We start from the raw sequence: 18,458 nt of genomic DNA, 5'->3' as shown, positions 1-18,458 counted from the left end.
GATAGCAGAGCTTCCGTCAACCTGCATCCCTAAATGCCTACAGGAAGTAGAGCCACCCCACTTTCAGCCAACCAGAAGAAAGTCCTAAGAAATAAAATGCTTGTATTAAACCACGGGAGTTTGTTTGTCATAGCAGTTAGGTTGCTCTAACTAACCCACTATTCTTAACTAGAAGAGTATGAACCCAGTCATTACTCTCATGGCAAACAACAGCACACCTCCCCATCACCACCCACCCACTAACATTCTATCCTAAAAACTCTAAACAGCCCCAGAATTGAAGATTATTTCTACAATCACCTTGATCAATATTTGCTTTGGCTTCCAGGAATGTATTCTATCTGTAACCTGCCACCCAAATTTAGATGGGTCAGCCCTCCAGAGGAGTGGAGGCTTCATTTGTTTGGGTTTGCAAAGCTTCTGTTTGTAAGGCTGCCAACTTGCCAGACGCCTTTGCCTTTCTCCTTAACATGCATCCTGTAATCCTTTGACCTTAGTTGTGTGACTCTGACCTTGTCAAATCTGCATGCACATCAGGCTGCAAGAAACAGTGTCTGAGGCTTTCAGAGGAGCCTCAATGTGCTGACTCCAATACACCTTCACAGATGGTCAAAAAGCTCCTCTCCCAAGGAGGCTTAGTTTGGACTCCTAACCACCCCTCCCCCACTCTCCAATAAATCCCTGTGCAGATTCCCAGCCTTAGAAGCAAGCTCACAATTTTGTGCCTTCCATGCTGAGTTCGCAGGAGGCACAAGGCCCAACAGAGGTGTCATGCTTTGAAAATTCACACCAGGAAGCCCCTTCTTCCCTAAGCAGTCATGTCTAGAAACTGCCTAGAAGCTCTGTTGAGCCATGATGGTGTAATTACCCTGTAAAGGCAACAATATGTCGGAACCCATTCCCTCGTCTTGAGATAACTGATTGGGCGCTTCTCTTCTCAGCTCCAAACTCAGTGATACCACACTGATGGCTTGAAGTCAGCCCTGGGGAAAGCACACCATGGAAGCTGGCACACACTACAAGTCAGGGCTTTTTTATGTCCCAGAGAACCAATTATTAAACATTTGCAGAACTGCCCAGCAAACAAGAATCAGTGGAATGAGCTCTGTCTGGCTGCCTCTTTCCTTCTTGGAAAGGACAAGGACAGAGCACCCCCTCTCCAGAGTAGTGGCAAGGCCCTGTTGGCTGTGCTCAGTGACAACTGTAGGGCCTTTGTTCTGGATCTGATGAGAAAGGAGGCTAAGGGATGGTGACCTTCCACGGCAAATAATGGACACAACAATGCTGAACCGCTGCAGACAAAGGGACTTCAAGAGGCAGATTCATCATTTTGGATGCCACAGAATGGATCCTATCTCAGTAATCAGATTCTAATTACTTGCTCTGCCACTCACCTGGCCACTCTGTAGCTCTGAGCAGGAGGAGGAAAGAAGAGGACCGAGTTCATTGTCAGGCTGTCCAGCCCAGTGCTGGGCATTTCACACGAGTTAATGAAGTTGACCCTCACATGGTCTTATGTCTCAGAGTTGGAATACCCATTGCTCAAAGCAGGGAAATGAGGCATCAGGAGGTCAGAACAGCAACCTGCCTAAGGGCACACGGTGGTAAGGAGCCTGGATGCAAATCTGGGTATGTCTGATGCTAGTGTCCACACTCTGCATCCCACCACATTGCCAACGAGCCTCGTTTTAGTAATCTGGGGAACTGCAGGAAAAGAAGCTCTCACCCTGCCTCGTTGGAAATTAATGACAAACCTGTATTTTTTTAATAACAGCTTTGTTGAGACATAATTCCCATACCATAAAATTGGCCCTTTTAAAGTATACAATTTGATGGTTCTTAAGATATTCACGGAGCTGAATTTCACCGTCACCACTATCTAATTAGAGAATATTTTTGTTACCCCGAAAAGGAAACCCCACACCCATTAGCGGTCACTCCCTCTTCCCTCCTCCCTGCAGCCTCCGGCAATCCCTAATCTGCTTTCTGTCTCTGTGGATCTGCCTATTCTGGACATTCATACAAATGGAATCACACCATTATGTGGCCTTCGGTGTCTGGCTTCCTTCGTTTAGCACAATATTGACGGGTCTGTTTTAAAGTTCGTGGAGGCTACAGATGAAATCCACTAAGTTGAAAGGCAAACATACTCAATTTTTATTTAAATACAGAAGCAAGGCAATGAATGTGAAGTACTTGCATCAATGTGTTTTTTTAATCCAATTCTACAGCATTTATTGACCGCCTATTATATGCCAGACACAAAACAGACCAAATCCCTGCCTTCATAGAGCTTCATTACGGTGGGGAGAAACAGACCAAAAAAATAAATAAATAAACATAATAAGAATAGCATATTAGAGTATTTTAATTACTGTGCGTGGAAACGAGCAGATTTGGAGGATCATGGATGCTGGAGGAGGCCTTCTGAATGGCCTCCGGAATATGTTATACTTCTTCCTTTCTTATTTCTCTCTCTCTCCCTCCCCCGCCTCACTAAATGCCCAGTTGTGACCCAGGTGCTGTCCTAATGCCTTCTGTGTTTCCAGACGCCCGACAGCAGGAGTACCCCAACCTCCATGCCATGGCCCGCCTCTGAAAGTTAGTGGGCATCCTTCCCACCACGGGCAATACACCAGCAGGCAGCACCCTTCACTCATTCTGTGATAGCTCCATCCCCAGGCCAGACTCACTTCCTCTCTGAAATCCTGAGTTCAGAAGAGAGAGAAGTTCCTCCTCCTTCATCTCTTCCGGCCAGAGCACCCCTGAAAACACCACCACCCCAGCTCCATCCTCCCCAGGCTCCCTGCCCTGCCCCCATATTTACATGCATTTATCAATGACCTGCAGGGGTTCTTGCCAAATATTTCCAGGCATAACATCTGCCTTGGTCTGAAGCTTTCTGGATCCTGGCAAGGTTTTCCTTAGCCTCCGCATCCTGCCATTTCACAAGTTATTGTCTACTTCAGCTCTCCTGCCACTACCGTTGCTGGTTCTAAAACACTAAACCTCTTTTTTAAGCCTGCATTTATTCTTATAATTAGAAACATTCCAACTTTTCCTCCCAGGTAACTTCACCATCTCAAATATCAACAACAGTTATTAGGCCATAAGGATCCACACCTGAGTGTGGTGGAGCCTAAAGAAATCCCAGTTTTCTTCCACAAGGAATATAGTGCTTCCTCCACCACAGTAAGTACTGCTGTATATATAATTAATCATGGTTTTCAAATAGATTTTATTATAAAAGTACTGTGGGTCGTTAGAGAGAAAATAGAAAATACAGATGAGAAAAGCAAAGTCCCCCCGTGTAGTGGTTAGTCTCTAAGAGGGCCCCCAGAGATCCTTCCTCCTGGTATTCACATCCTTGTGAAATCCCCTCCATACTGTGGGCTGGACCTAGTAACTCACTTCTAATGAACAGAATACAGAAGAAGGCATGGCTATCACTTCCAAGATTAGGTGTGTAGAAGAGAGTTAACAGAGCAGGCCTGAGACTGTTATCCTTAGAAAGGCCTGCTTGCAAGGTTGACCCGTGGCCAGCATCTGGGAACTTGGATTTCAGGATGAAAGTTTCCCACTATTCCCTGATAAGAAAGGCTCGCTGTGCCTAAACTGTTTGTGCAAGCAATATGTTTATGCTAAACACCAGCCTCCTTTCTAGGAGTCTGGAATTTTGATATGAACTAGGCAGAGGGTGCCTACGTGTCCAGCCCCCAGTAAAAACTCTGGGCATTGAGTCTTTAATGAGGGTCCCTGGTAGACAGCATTTCACACTTGTTGTCACAACTCACTGCTGGGTGAATTCAGTGTGTCCTGCATGATTCCACTGGGAGAGGACTCTTGGAAGCTTCTGCCTAGTTTCCTCCAGACTTCACCTCATGTACTTTTTCCCTTCGCTGATTTTGTGTTGTGTCCTTTCACTGTAATAAGTCATAGTCTAAATGCTAAAACTATATAGAATATGACTATGTGCTGAGTCTTATGAGCCCTCCTAGCCAACCATCAAACCTGGGGTGGGTCTGGGGGACCCTCAACATATTAGGCTAGCAAAAGACTAAGATTTCTCTCTTTATCTCTGTGTGTGTCTGTCTTTCTCCCCTTCCACTCTCTCTTTCTCTCTCTGCCTCTCTTTCCTCTCTCTCTCCCTCTCTCTCTCTCACACACACACCCTCCCCTAGTTGAGCCTTGAGATGACTAAGGCCCAGCCACAACCTTGACTGCAGCCTTGTGAGGCACTCTGAGCCAGAGGACATCCAACTAAGCTGCATCTAGATTCCTGACCTATAGAAACTGTGAGATAGTAAGTGCTTGTTGCTTTAAGCTGCTAAATTTTAAGGTAATTTGTTACACAGCAATAGATGACTAATATACCTCCTGTCCCTAGATATCACTGATGTTTATATTTTAAGGTATGTCTCTTCAAGGATGTGTGTGTGTGTGTGTGGAGAGAGAGAGAGAGAGAGACTAAGTGTTCTAGTTGAAACTGAATTCTTTTTTTTTGGAAACATCCTTTGTAAAAAGCAAAGGCATGGGGCAGAAGTACAATATTTCCTTTTATTACTACAAGAAATATTTGTATTCCAGAATGATAACTGATGTTTCAAATTGTCTCTTTGTTCTGGGGAGTAAAGGGAGTAAAGGGAAGGGTCTCTTTAATGGCCTTTTGGTCATGCAATCATAAGATCTCATCCTGAAATGGGGAGGTTTCACACACTAAGTTAAATCACTCAGCATAACAGGGTAAATGTTATTATCCTCAGTGTGGGTACAATTAATTTCTACAAACTATATTTCCTTTTAGGAAAGCTATTTTCCCCTCTCCACGGCCTCAGAGAGATTGGTGGCAAGGACTCCTAGGAGGGGAGATAAGCTGGGTATATTTTCTTCTGTGATGCTTTTCTGGGGGAAAATATACAAACTTCTAATCTTGCACCACCCTCCTGTAATGCTCTGAGAAGAGAACATTATCTCCTGTAGTATTCTTGCCAAAAATGAATAACCTGAATTTAATCAGGAGGAGACATCAGACAAACCCAAACTCACACACATTCTACAAAATAACTATCTAGCAATCTTCAAAAGCATGTCTTGCAAGACAAAGAAGACTGACTCCAGCTTCAAGGAGGTTAAGGAAATATGACAACTAAATGCACTAGGGGATCCTGGGTTGGATCCTGGACCAGAAAAAGGACATTAGTGGGGCAACTGGAGAAAGTCGAATGATTTGCTTTTAAATTAAATTTCAATTTAATTCTACAGAATTAACCTATAGATTAAGTAATAGTATCATATTGATGTTAATTTCCTGGTTTTGATCATAGGGCTATGGTTTCTAAGAAGTTAATATTTAAAGAAGCTGAGAGAAGGGTATAGGGAAGCTTTGTAAGATTTTTGCAACTTCTTTTGTAAGTCTGAAATTCTTCAAAATGAAACATTAAAAAATATTAATGATGTAAATATTTATTAAGTGGGGATGACTGTCTTCTTCCTCCATTCCTTTTTCTTCCTTCTTCAAAGTACCACCTCTCCTTGGCTGTCCTGGCTTCTCAGAAGAAGGGTGGGGAAAGGGAGGTATTGGCAAAAGAAATTACTTTTTTTAGGCCAGCACATCCTCTTCTGGGGAGGAAGGGGAAGACAGGGATTTTATCATGCAGATTGCCTCCTATTAGGGGATGGGGGGGTGGGGTGGGAACAGAGTGGGCCCATGTGACAGACTACATCATTGGTGCTGACCAGAAAATTCCAGAATGGTTAATTAGGATTACATTTCTGGGGAAGGTCAAAACTACAATTAAGTCAGGTATTAAGTCTAGATTTGGCATGGGCTTCAATTCAAGTGATACCATTTTAGCCCTGTGGTTTTTCTTTTTAACACCAAGTAACCTTTTTAAGAATAAACAAAGAAGATGACAAGCTTTAGGGGTACCTTCACTACCCTCCAAGGGCTGTGGAGAACAAGTTAGGGTGACAGCTGCTCCCTCCTCTTCCCAGGGACACTGCCCCACAATCCCTTAAGTCTTACTGGCACTAGCAACTGCAGTGGGCCTTCTGTCTTCAGAACTCTCTAGACTCTACATCGTGGGCACCAGGCTTTATGTCCATACTTCCTCACCTCAGGGGCCCAGGTTGGCCTTTCCAAGGACTTCTTCATCATGCTGAATTTTGGTGACAGCACAGTGTGAGCCTGTGGGTTCTGCCACTCAGCAAACCTCCAACAGCTAGTTTCCCTTCTCATGGGTCCCCAGTCTTTGCATTTGGCATCAAAGGAGGAAAAACATTCCCTTCCCCCTGGTAAGATAGCAGCTCCTCACTGCACACATGGCCTGAGTGCTAGGAAGACCACTCTTCCCCTCGCCTCCCAGTCCTCTTCCCAAATAGCCTCAGCAGGGGCCAGCGGGAGAGCAGTGGGTGGTGGCAGGCCCCATCCTGCTGCTTCTTGATTAACCTGGCACCGAGGGTCTGGCCCAAATCTTCAGGAAGCGCTGCTTAACTTCTTGTTTCAGACTTGGGCCACAGCCACCATTGAAGACCACTGCACAAGTCCCACCCTATGAATGAATGAATGAATGAATGAATGAGTTTTGGCATCAGACAAAACTGGATTCCAATCGTGACTCCTCTATTTACTGTGTAAGTCACAACTTTTCTAACTATAAATTGTCATTCCTTCTGTTCTGGCCTCTAGGAAACCCTGAGCTAAATCTATGGCCATATCTAGCAACTCTGCCAGTGTGCTGTGCATTTCTGGTAGCTTAATATTCTTTCCATGCTTTGCCTTCACTCCTTGTCTCTGCATCAAGTTTTATTGTTTTCCTTTTGAATCCTAAGTGCTTTTGTTAACTATCTCAAATCCTTCAAAGAACAGCAGGGAGTGAAATAAATAAACTTAACTTCCCTGAGACTGTGTTTCCTCATCTAGAAAAGATGATGAAAATAATTGCTACCTCACAGGCTCACGGGGAGGGTAGGTTAAGTCAGCCTGCATAATGGCCCAGCGGAGGGCCTGCAGCAGACCAGGGAGGGGCTCACCAGGTGCCGGGCTCCTCCCCACCAACCTTGCCTCCTTTCAGCCAAGTCGAAGGACCTCGAGGACTCAGACTGCATTTCACAGAGAAATATTTCTTACTGATTGCTTTTGCCCAGGATAGACTGCTAGAGTGTGAGCCTGGTGGACAGTCCTGGGCTGATCATCCATGAAAGGCAGGCACCAGCAGGAGAGGGGCAGGGGCAGGAGAGGGGCAGGGGCAGGGGCAGGAGAGGGGCATGGGCAGGAGAGGGGCAGGGGCAAGAGAGAATAACGCTTCCACTGTGGACCCGGGGTGAGTCCCATGTGGGTGTGGGTACATTTCCAGTATAGATCTCCCCATTTAATCATGCTGCAAAAGCAGTCACAAATCTTACTTCCTCCTGTTTATTGACGGGGTCCCCCACCCTGTTTTCAATACTAGTTAACCTTTTTGCCATCAAACTGTGGGCACAAGGCCCAAAATTCCTTCCACTGCAGGTCACAAGGCCCTGTAAAGCGTGTTGCCCTGGAATTCTCAGAGCTGGCCTTCATGTTCTTTCTGGAAGGTGCCCTGGTAATGATGTGGAAGGAGGTGGTGGGGAAGAATTTGTGCTGGGTTTTGCTTGTAAGCAAACTGGGGCTAGGGGAGGGAGAGGCAGGAGGGAGTGGAGGAGACAGAGTGCCCCCTTCGGTCCTGTGCCTACAGGGTAGTTTGGGAGTCAGAGATTTCCCCGCGTTCCTTTTCTCATAAAGCTGCACAAAGCCTGGAATGAAAACATCCCTCCCTCTCCAAGCTCTGAGCTGACGGGCATTGTCCTAAAACACAGTGGCCCAGACATCACCCACAAGGCCCTTCCATCACACCCAACCACGTCAGTCACCCCAGCTTCAGGAAAAGCCTGAATAAACAGGTGAATCAAGCCTCATAGGAACAGGAAAGCTTTATAGGTTTTTCATTAAGCATGTTCGGGAGGGGAAGGGTAGGATACATTTTTCTTTCATCCACAATGGAGCTAAAATCTTCTCCTCTGTGATGTGATCTTCTGACTCCTGTAATGCTCCAAGTATAATACAAACTGAAGGGGGCATCAGTAACATGGGCAACAAGAAGCCGGTGAGGCCCCCAAAGACGCGATGAAGCTGGCAGTGGTTTTCCCACATGTTGTGGAGGCCCATCTGGGCTTCCCGGTAAAAAAACACTCTGCACATTTAAAGAATTATCACTTAATCATGTTAGCAGATTGCGGCTTTATAAAAGTGTAGGGTCACTTCTTGGCAATCCTGAACTGTCTTGACAAGGAAAATTAGCCAAAACACATATTAGCCCTATGGACTGCCCTTCCAGGGTACAGCCTTATAGGAACACCTCCCTGTAACTGACAGAGGAGAATTCTTAGACAGATGTGGGCTAAAACACCAGCGGGTGTCCTGGTGACATTATGAAACCTAAGACAGGGCTCCAATGGCCTGTGCAGTCAGCAAACAGACCAAGGAGAATTATGGCCCATCATTCAAAGTCCAGCAGGGTGGCCATCCATTATTGCCCTTCACCATAGGGAGCCCAACAGCTGAGGTTTTTTAAAATCACACTCCCCTAGGCCTTCCATTTTGCACATAATTTTTTTAGCACTAGGCATTTATAAAACCAGGAGGCAGCTTAACATTCCCATGGGCCCCACTTTCAAGTGCAAGAAACGTGAATGCCAAAAAGGGCTAGCCGCTTTGCTGGGCTTATATCACAACCTCCAAATTCTAGCTCTGTGCCTGGAGTGTGGGGAGTTCTGAGTCCTTGAAGAAATCTAAGATCAGTGAAAACAAGCAAAGGGCAAGCTTACAGGACAGGAAAGATAACCTGCAAGAAAGATGTTGAACCACTTTGAAAGGAAGAAGAGACTAACTCATCCGGTCGATGTACAGGTGCTCCTGATATGAGGAAGACCACCCTTGTGGCAAGGGCTGTTAGTCCCGAGCAGGTGGCCGATAGAGTCAGAAAGTCCTTTAAGAGGACTTCCCTGGTGGTGCAGTGGTTAAGAATCCACCTACCAAAGGAGGGAGTATAAGAAAGAAGTATGTATTCCTGAGTAGCAGGGGTCCCATCCTACTGCTTGGCAGCAGAGCCAGGGAGGTGGAAAGTAGGGAGAGCTCGGGCACAGAGTCTTTGCAAAGACCCTATGGCCCAACAGTGCCTGGAGTGGCAGGGCTCCTGCGTCCACGCAGGTTGTGCAGGTAGATGACAGGGGACAGGTGGGGCCACCCTATTCCCCATGTCTCACCACTGTATATGTTTCCTTGAACCTTCCTGGGGTGGTAAAGAATCTTCAAGAATTAACTTCGATTAAATTCTCTGCCTGCACTGAGTGAACTGATGAGGATGATTATAATTTTTGTGACTTTGTTTGAATTAAAAAAAAATAAAATCCCACAAGGACTCAGAGGCAAAGAATATACAAATCAATTTTCACTGCAAAGTAAAGGAGCTGTTACAGTGGAGGATTACTGGACTGAATGTCAATATTATGACATAGTATGAGTGTGTTTCGTGTTTGGTAATTGCAATCATTGTTGCTTTTGTTGTGGTCATTCATTTACAATGCTTGGTGTCAGTCTATTTATCTCTTGTAAAAATAAAATACAGTGTGTGTGTGTGTGTGAAAAAAAAAAAAAAATTCTCTGCCTGCTTGGCAGATTGAGGTCTCCAGGTTAGAAGTTAAACTGAGTTATAGAAAATAACCAGACATTTCTTGCACATCTAAGTTTGGTGACTGACATTCATATCTGCTGCACAAGTGTGATTTGCTTAATCATTCTTTGGCTGCATCCAGGCTTTTTCTGTAAGCTAAGAAGAAAATGAAGCCCCCATTCTAAATTTATATTATTAAGTTTTAGGAATTAAATTCAGACTTTATATTAAATCCTACTAAGTTTAAAAAAAAAAAAAAAAGAATCCACCTACCAATGCAGGGGACAGGGGTTCGAGCCCTGTCCAGGAAGAACCCACATGCTGCGGAGCAACTAAGCCCGTGCGCCACAACCACTGAGCCTGTGTGCCACAAATACTGAGCCCATGAGCCTAGAGCCCGTGCTCCGCAACAAAGAAAAGCCACTGCAATGAGAAGCCCGCGCACTGCAACGAAGAGTAGCCCCTGCTCGCCACAACTAGAGAGAAAGCCTGCGTGCGGCAACGAAGACCCAACGCATCCAAAAATTTAAAAAATAAAATAAAATTTAAAAAGAAAGTCCTTTAAGAAAGAGATAGGCAAACACTTTCTGGAATAGTTGAAGCTCAGACCCCAGAGTCTAGAAACTGGTGCATGCCACCTTTTCAAGACTCTTAGGAGTCCACAGTTAATGATCTTAGCCTATGGTTCCATGTCTAAAAACAGAAGTAAACAAAGAAAACAGCCTTTTAAAAAAAAAGTCATAGCAATAGCTAAAAGAGGGAAACAACCCAAATGTTCATCAACAGAGGAATGGATAAACAAATTATAGTACATCAATACAATGGAATATTATTTGGCCATGAAAAATAATGAAGTACTAGGACTTCCCTGGCAGTCCAGTGGTTACGACTCTACGCTTCCACTGCAGGGGGTTTGGGTTCGATCCCTGGTCAAGGAACTAAGATCCCACATGGCATGCCACGCAGCATGGCAAAAAATAATAATAATAATGAAGTACTGATACATGCTACAATATGCATGAAGCTTGAAAAAAATCATGCTAAGAAACCAAACACAAAAGGCCATATGTTGTATGATTTCATTTATATTAAATTTCCAGAATAGGTAAATCCATAGAGACAGAAACCAGATTAGTGGCTGCTGGGCACTGGAAGGTGGGGAATCAGGGAAGAATGGGGAGTGACTGCTTAAGGGGTACAGGGTTTCTGTTTGGGGTGATAAAAACGTTCTACAACTAGATTGAGGTAATGGTTGCACAACATTAGAAATGTATAAATGTCACTGAACTGTACACTTTAAACTGGTTGTGTGTTATATGAATTCCACCTTAATTTTTAAAAAACTCATAGCATCACTCAAATGGATGATCTTCATGCTTTAGAGAGAGTGACTGCTAGAGCACATGAGGGAGGTGTGATGGAAGCAGGAGAAATTAAGCATCTGAAGACACTAAAAGCATCAGAGACAGGCCACTGGGCAGAGGGGAGCTCAGTACAAATTTCGCAGGCTCTGTGATCCAGGAAAAGTCCTGGGCATATCCAGTGAAAAGACATTTAGCAGGTCTTCCCTTGCTGGGGAAGGGCTTGAGAACACATATTTTTGCCAAAGTCTAGACCCTTTCTTGGTGGCCCAGCCAAAGGAGGGGTGGCCCTGACTGTCAATCCCCTAGGACAGCTTTGCTAGACAGAGACCTCATTTGCATAATACCACTGAAGAAAGAGAAAGACCATGCAACAGGTGGAGCAGAGCCCAGATGAAGCTCCAGCCCCTTCTCAAATTCGTGATGGGGGAGGAGGGCACAGCACTGCCTGAACTGGGCCTCTCCCCATATTCAGAGCACACAACTCAGCACAGCCAGCCGCCTCCTGCACACCACACACCATCTGTTATAGGGTCAGGCACCTCCTTCTTCCTGTCTGCCCCACAGGCCATGAGCACCCACCCAAAAAGCACTAGAGAACAGTGGCAGTGACTGAAAAATTATTATAATAAGTTCAAAATAATCTTATCTCAGGGTGCTTTATGATCTTTATTTGATACCTCTTTGAATGACTTTTATAAAAAACAAGATTTTAGGTAGAAAAATGTCATGCTCTTATCTTCTTGGCAGTGAGCTTTCCACTGAAATAAAAAGACTGAGTAAACAGATTCAGTTACTCTAAGAGAAAAATGTTACATAACAACATTTATGGCTCTAAAAAGTATTTTAAATATTTATCAATTTTGACATATACATAGCCCCAAAATGTCTGAAATGAACAATCTGACTTTTCTATGTGTTCTCCATGGCCATGTCTGGGGGAAAAAATGTTTAAATAATGAATATAAATGTTTGAAAAATCAATTTTATGACTCCACTAGACTAAATTTCATAAATGATTAGAATTACTTAATGATTCTCATGAGTATGGAGTTGAGTAACTACATAGTGTATTGCTCCTTAGATTTCTATCTGAGGACTTTCCTATTATTTGCCAGTTGAGTGGCTGTGGTTTTCTATTGCTGTTATAGCAAGGAAGTAGTGGATTGATTGATGATGATAATGACAGTGAAGATTTTTTAATTTTTTATGTTCTTTGAAAATTCTAGTTCTTGCCCTTTTCCAATTGTTTTTTTAAAAATTTTCCTCTAACATTTAAAGAATGCAAGTTCTCTTTAGACTGAATTAAATGCTAAATGCAAACAAGAAAGTAGGGTAGCTGAGATTGTCATGGTCAGGTCAACCTGACCACTTCACCTCATGGGGCAGAAACTGTTGACTGATGCTGTGGGTTGAATTGTGTCCCCCAGCAAATTCATGTGCTGAAGTCCTGGCCCTCAGTACTTCAGAATGAGACCTTATTTGGGAATAGGGTCATTGCACACATAATTAGTTAAGATGAGGCCATATTGGGGTAGGGTGGGGCCCTAATCCACTATAACTGGTGTTCTTATAAAAGGGGATAAAGGGGGAAATTTGGACACAGACATGCACACAGGGAGAATGCCATGTGAAGATTAAGACAGAGATGGGGGTGATTTCTACAAGCCAAGGCATTCCAAAGATTGCCAGCAAACCACCAGAAGCTAGCGAAAAGGCATGGAACAGATTCTTCCTCACGGCCCTCAGAAGGACCAACGCTGCCAAGACTCTGATCTCAGACTTCTAGCCTCCAGAACCATAAGAAAATAAATTTCTATTATTTAAGCCAGTTTTTGGTACTTTGTTACAGCAGCCCTAGAACCTAATACATCTACTTACCCAACAGCCATTCCTCTCTACTTTCTTATTGACTCTTGATAACATTCATGGAGCTACAGGCTCAGAAAAAGGGAGGCCCTCTCTAGACCCAGGAAAGGAACCATCATAGGTCTAAACCAAAATGGTAGCCCCATAGGCAGTGGCTAGTGATTGGTTTAGAGATGAGCATGTGACTTGCTTCTAGTCAAAGAGAGGTAAGGTAAACCTTTTGGAAGTTTCTGAGAAGGATTTTTCTCCTGGATGAAAGAGAAAGAGAAGAAGAAAGGGAGAGGGAGAAGAAAGAAAGGAGGGGAAGAGGGGGAGAAACGTAGGAAAAGGGGAGAGACAGACAGATGGGGAGGGAGGGGGGGGAGGGAGAGAAGAAGAGAAAAATACCCTTTCTTTCCCTCTTAGAGTCCTGTTGGAACCTCAGAGCTGTGATGACCATTTTGTGATCTTGACAAAAAAACGGCCAGAAGAATTAAAGAATCACCAACTCAGAGGGCTGAACTGCTGAACAAATTCTGAAACTGCCGACCACCAACTCCTTATTAAGAGTAAGTTTTCTTTGCTTTAAGCCACTCGTAGTCCAGTTAACTGGCAAATTGCAGAAAAAGGCAGCCCACCCAGTGTGTATGGACATCATGTGTGCCACAGGCTTTGAAAGGACACCTTGTGGCTTCTCTTCAGGCTGTGCCACTGAGTGCCCTAATCAGGGCTGGCAAACTAGAAAGAATTCTGTCTCTGTCTGGAGTGATGGGTAGTTTAGATTTTAAAATATATTCTTCTGCAGCTACATTTTTTCTGTTTTGCTATTTTTACTCCTATTCGCTAAGGCACACATTTATGCTATTATAGAAAGTATAACTCATTTAATGAGACCCAACAAACTCTGCCTGCTATGAAAGGCCTTCTGTGTTCCTGCAGTGGCGGAGAGGAGTCCGGGGCGGTGGGGAGGTTGTTTTTAAGCATCCCCAGCTTTTGAATGTGAAGAGAACATCATCCTGTTGAGTCTACTTAGGAGGTCTCTGCACACAGTTACTTCCTGTCTCGCTTTATCAACATCTCTCTGGGTGGTAGGCATCAACTGTTGCTAAAAACTGCCCACTTGATACATCCTGGGGCTTTGCTATTTAGTTATTTTATGACTATGTCAGACTGATGTCTAACTTTCAGGTGAATGTCAACTCCAGCCCTAACCCTTGAGAAATCTAGCTTGGTTCAGGGATTCCTTGGAATGGGACACAGTCCTACCCCTCAAGGAGTTTATAATCCATGGAGGAAAAATCATCTACAATGTATGGAGCATAGGTTATAGACCCTGAACAGTGCTAAGTTTAAATACATCATCTCATTTATACATCATCTCATTTATACACCTAAGCTCGTTTAACTAACCTTACTCGGTGTCTTGTGCAAACACACAGCACAGAAAATGTGCAGAAATGTCACCTAAGCCAGACTAACAGGCCCAAGTCACCCTGGCCACCAGTGAATTTGTACAATCCCAGAGTAAGATCAAGGGGTATGATCTGGTCATGCCATTCTCAGGTGGCGCCATAGGAACAGGAGGAATCTGATCTGCAGCAAAGTGGACTCTGCAATGGTCAGGAAGTAGAGGGCTAGGGAATGGTACCTGGAGAGACTGCCTGAGCAATGGTGCTCACTGGAGGAAGGGAGCCATCATGGGGACCCTCAGAGGAGGACATGGGCCTGGACAGAAATGAGAAGGAGCCTAAGCTGGTTAGGAGAAACTTTCCCTCTAAAGTTCTGAAATGCCATATCCCCCAGAGAAATTTCTTTCCCTAGTGTGCGAGGCCCAAAGGGCACCTGCTTCCAAAATCATCAGGAGAGTTGTTAAAAATATGGATTCCTGAACCCTTTCTCTGACCTACCAAATCATAACTTGGGAGGCTTGAGCCTGGAAAGACTCTAATGAGCCATCTTGGTGAACCACATGCAGGCTAAAGTGAGAACTACTGCCCCAGACAATGGCCCAAGCACCAAGCCAAACATTTATTCATTCAATAAACATTACTGTACACCTCCATGTGCTAAGCCTAGTGCTGGGAGATAAGTAAGACTAACTACCCTCATTACCCTCATTACTATAAGCAATAAGAAAGAGATTCATGCATATGTCTATTTTTGGAATATACTATATTTCCAAGGTCACCAAAGTATACAAGAAAAACTATTCTTATTATGGCTTAATTGACAGAAGGAAGACCTGGGAACCTCATGGGCTCAGATGTGAACACTGAAGAGGTCTGAGTAAGTAGCTCTGGAGGGCTATTCTGAGCTTCATTAAAAGATACCCCTGTTGCAAAGAGTTTTGTCCCCTTTTCTCTCCTACAAAAGTGTGAAAACAAAGAAATATTAAGGAAATGCAATTGGGAAAATGAGACTGTTTTTAAAAGTCATTTGCAGAAATGGACAAAAACAAAGGAAATTCTGTGGCTGAGTCTGCTCCTGTATTCCAAATCCCTACTCATTTTCCTTCTGATTTCTTCTTCGAAAGTAATATTGCAAGGTAAGGATAGAGTCAGCCTTCCTGTAGATGGTCCTGGTGTCAGCCCTGGATAACACACTCCGGCAAACCAGAAGCATTCAGGCAGGCACAAATGAATCTCAGGCGGCAGCCTTCACAGTTAGGAACAAATCTGACTAATCTAGTAAAAAGAAATATCTAACCCAAAACATATGCATTTAGATATAACTCTATAAAGCCAATGCTAACTAATCCTCCTGCTCATGTAAAATGGCAAAGGAATTAACAATATTGCCAAGTCTCAAAAAGTCTTTTAATTGCACTGCAATTCTTTCCAAGCAGCAGGCATCTGAGCCACATGTGGCTGCACACCCTACTCACACGCGGATTCACCCTTCTTGCAAAGCACTTGGCACTCAGCCTCACAACCATGTTTTCTTGAAGCCTGGTACACATCTCCCCACAAACTACTCAGAAACCAGCAAGGCAAATCCTGTTTACCTTTGTAAAAGATCAACTGCTGAACATTGCAGGTACCCCAGGAACCCTTCAAGTCCCCTCTGGCATTTACCTTCCTGGGAAGATATTTTTGTTTGTTCTTTATGCTAGGAAAGGAATTGATTTAGATTGAAAGTGTGGGCTATGGGCACCTTGCCTTCCATTTGGGAAAGGTCATTAAGTACGTTCTTGAGGTACAATGAAGTGGACTTGCCTTTTTGATTCTAAGGCTAAAATGAAAAGCAAGGTTAGGTAGGGTTCCCTTAAATACAAACTCTGGGATAGACTCCTGGGCATACTGGATGGAATGTGCTGGTGAGGTGCTCAGACCACTGCCACTGAGAGAGAAGGGCATCCCAGGAAGCCCCCGTCCCTTCTCCCACCCCTGCTCAAGCAAAGGGCTTTACGGTCTCAATGGGATGTGAGTTCTGGGGGCATTCTGTTTCCAGACTAAACCCTGACACTGGATTTTCCATCTTCCCTGGCTGGGAGCCTCCATATGTTTCCAACTCCCAGAGACAGGATTATTCTGCTGGAGAACCAGGAGCCAAACCTTTCTGAGAGGCCCCAGCTAAAAAAGCTCTGACTCATGATCACATGCATTCTACAAATTACCAGGTTAAATGACAGAATAAATAGTTATTGAGAGATAGCCTCATCCACCAGAGGGCAGACAGCAGAAGCAAGAAGAACTACAATCCTGCAGCCTGTGGAACAAAAACCACATTCACAGAAAGGTAGACAAGATGAAATGGCAAAGGGCTATGTACCAGATGAAGGAACAAGATAAAACCCCAGAAAAACAACTAAATGAAATGGAGATAGGCAATCTTCCAGAAAAAGAATTCAGAATAATGATAGTGAAGATGATCCAGGACCTCGGAAAAAGAATGGAGGCAAAGATCAAGAAGATGCAAGAAATGTGTAAGAAAGACCTAGAAGAATTAAAGAACAAACAAACAGAGATGAACAATACAATAACTGAAATGAAAAATAGATTAGAAGGAATGAGTAGCAGAATAACTGAGGCAGAAGAACAGAGAAGTGACCTGGAAGACAGAATAGTGAAAATAACTGCCGCAGAACAGAATAAAGAAAAAAGACTGAAAAGAAAGGAAGACAGCCTAAGAGACCTCTGGGACAACATTAAATGCACCAACATTCGCATTATAGGGGTCCCAGAAGGAGAAGAGAGAGAGAAAGGACCCGAGAAAATATTTGAAGAGCTTATAGTAGAAAACTTCCCTAACATGGGAAAGGAAATAGCAACCCAAGTCCAGGAAGCACAGACAGTCCCAGGCAGGATAAACCCAAGGAGAAAAATGTCGAGAAATATAGTAATCAAACTGACAAAAATTAAAGACAAAGAAAAATTGTTAAAAGCAACAAGGGAAAAACAAGAAATGACATATAGGGGAACTCCCATAAGGTTATCAGCTGATTCTCAGCAGAAACTCTACAAGCCAGAAGGGAGTGGCATGATATACTTAAAGTGATGAAGGGAAGAACCTACAACCAAGATTACTCTACCTGGCAATATCTCATTCAGATTCGATGGAGAAATCAAAAGCTTTACAGACAAGCACAAGCTAAGAGAATTCAGCACCATCAAACCAGCTCTACAACAAATGCTAAAGGAACGTCTCTAAGTGAGAAACACAAGAGAAGAAAAGGACCTACAAAAACAAACACAAAAGAATTAAGAATATGGTCACAGGAACATACATATCGATAATTACCTTAAACGTGAATGGATTAACTGCTCCAACCAAAAGACACAGGCTTGCTGAATGGATACAAAAAGAAGACCCATATATACGCTGTCTACAAGAGACCCACTTCAGACCTAGGGACACATACAGACTGAAAGTGAGGGGATGCAAATGGAAATTAAAAGAAAGCTGGAGTAGCAATTCTCATATTAGATAAAATAGACTTTAAAAAAAAGAATGTCACAAGAGACAAGGAAGGACTACATAATGATCAGGGGATCAATCCAAGAAGAAGATATAACAATTATAAATATATATGCACCTAACATAGGAGCACCTCAACACATATGGCAACTGCTAACAGCTATAAAAGAGGAAATCAACAGTAACACAATAATAGCGGGGGACTTTAACACCTCACTTACACCAATGGACAGATCATCCAAAATGATAAAAAAATAAGGAAACAGAAGCTTTAAATGAAACAATAGACCAGATAGATTTAATTGATATTTATAGGACATTCCATCCAAAAACAGCAGATTACACTTTCTTCTCAAGTGCGCATGGAACATTCTCCAGGATAGATTACATCTTGGGTCACAAATCAAGCCTCAGTAAATTTAAGAAAATTGAAATCATATCAAGCATCTTTTCTGACCACAACGCTATGAGATTAGAAATCAATTACAGGAAAAAAAACGTAAAAAACGCACAGTTCCAGGTTGGTGAACACGTGGAGGTGCTAGGAGAGTGGCTCCTGGAGAGGGCATGGAAGGTCCACACCCTTTCCCCATACCTGCCCTCTGCATCTCTTCCATCTGCCTGCTCCTGACTTACATCCTTT

At 43.6% G+C, this 18,458-nt stretch overlaps 2 long non-coding RNA genes across 2 annotated transcripts in view; both read left to right on the top strand.

The window, feature by feature from the left end:
- Window positions 1-4,216: 4,216 nt before the first annotated feature.
- Window positions 4,217-6,616, top strand: LOC133085505 (uncharacterized). Its single transcript, XR_009699559.1, has 3 exons — window positions 4,217-4,303; window positions 4,388-4,412; window positions 6,507-6,616. It is a non-coding gene; the product is annotated as an uncharacterized LOC133085505 (long non-coding RNA).
- A 6,728-nt stretch (window positions 6,617-13,344) lies between these two features.
- LOC133085504 (uncharacterized) overlaps window positions 13,345-18,458 on the top strand; it is a 35,213-nt gene continuing 30,099 nt past the window's right edge. Inside the window, exons 1-2 of the long non-coding RNA XR_009699558.1 lie at window positions 13,345-13,467; window positions 15,132-15,184. This is a non-coding gene — a long non-coding RNA (uncharacterized LOC133085504). The remainder of the gene's footprint in view (window positions 13,468-15,131; window positions 15,185-18,458) is intronic.

Source organism: Eubalaena glacialis, chromosome 2 (genome assembly GCF_028564815.1).
Source record: "Eubalaena glacialis isolate mEubGla1 chromosome 2, mEubGla1.1.hap2.+ XY, whole genome shotgun sequence".
Lineage (NCBI taxonomy): Eukaryota > Metazoa > Chordata > Mammalia > Artiodactyla > Balaenidae > Eubalaena > Eubalaena glacialis.
Note: the sequence above shows the minus strand (reverse complement) of the source record. Positions and strands in the feature narration are given on the sequence as shown.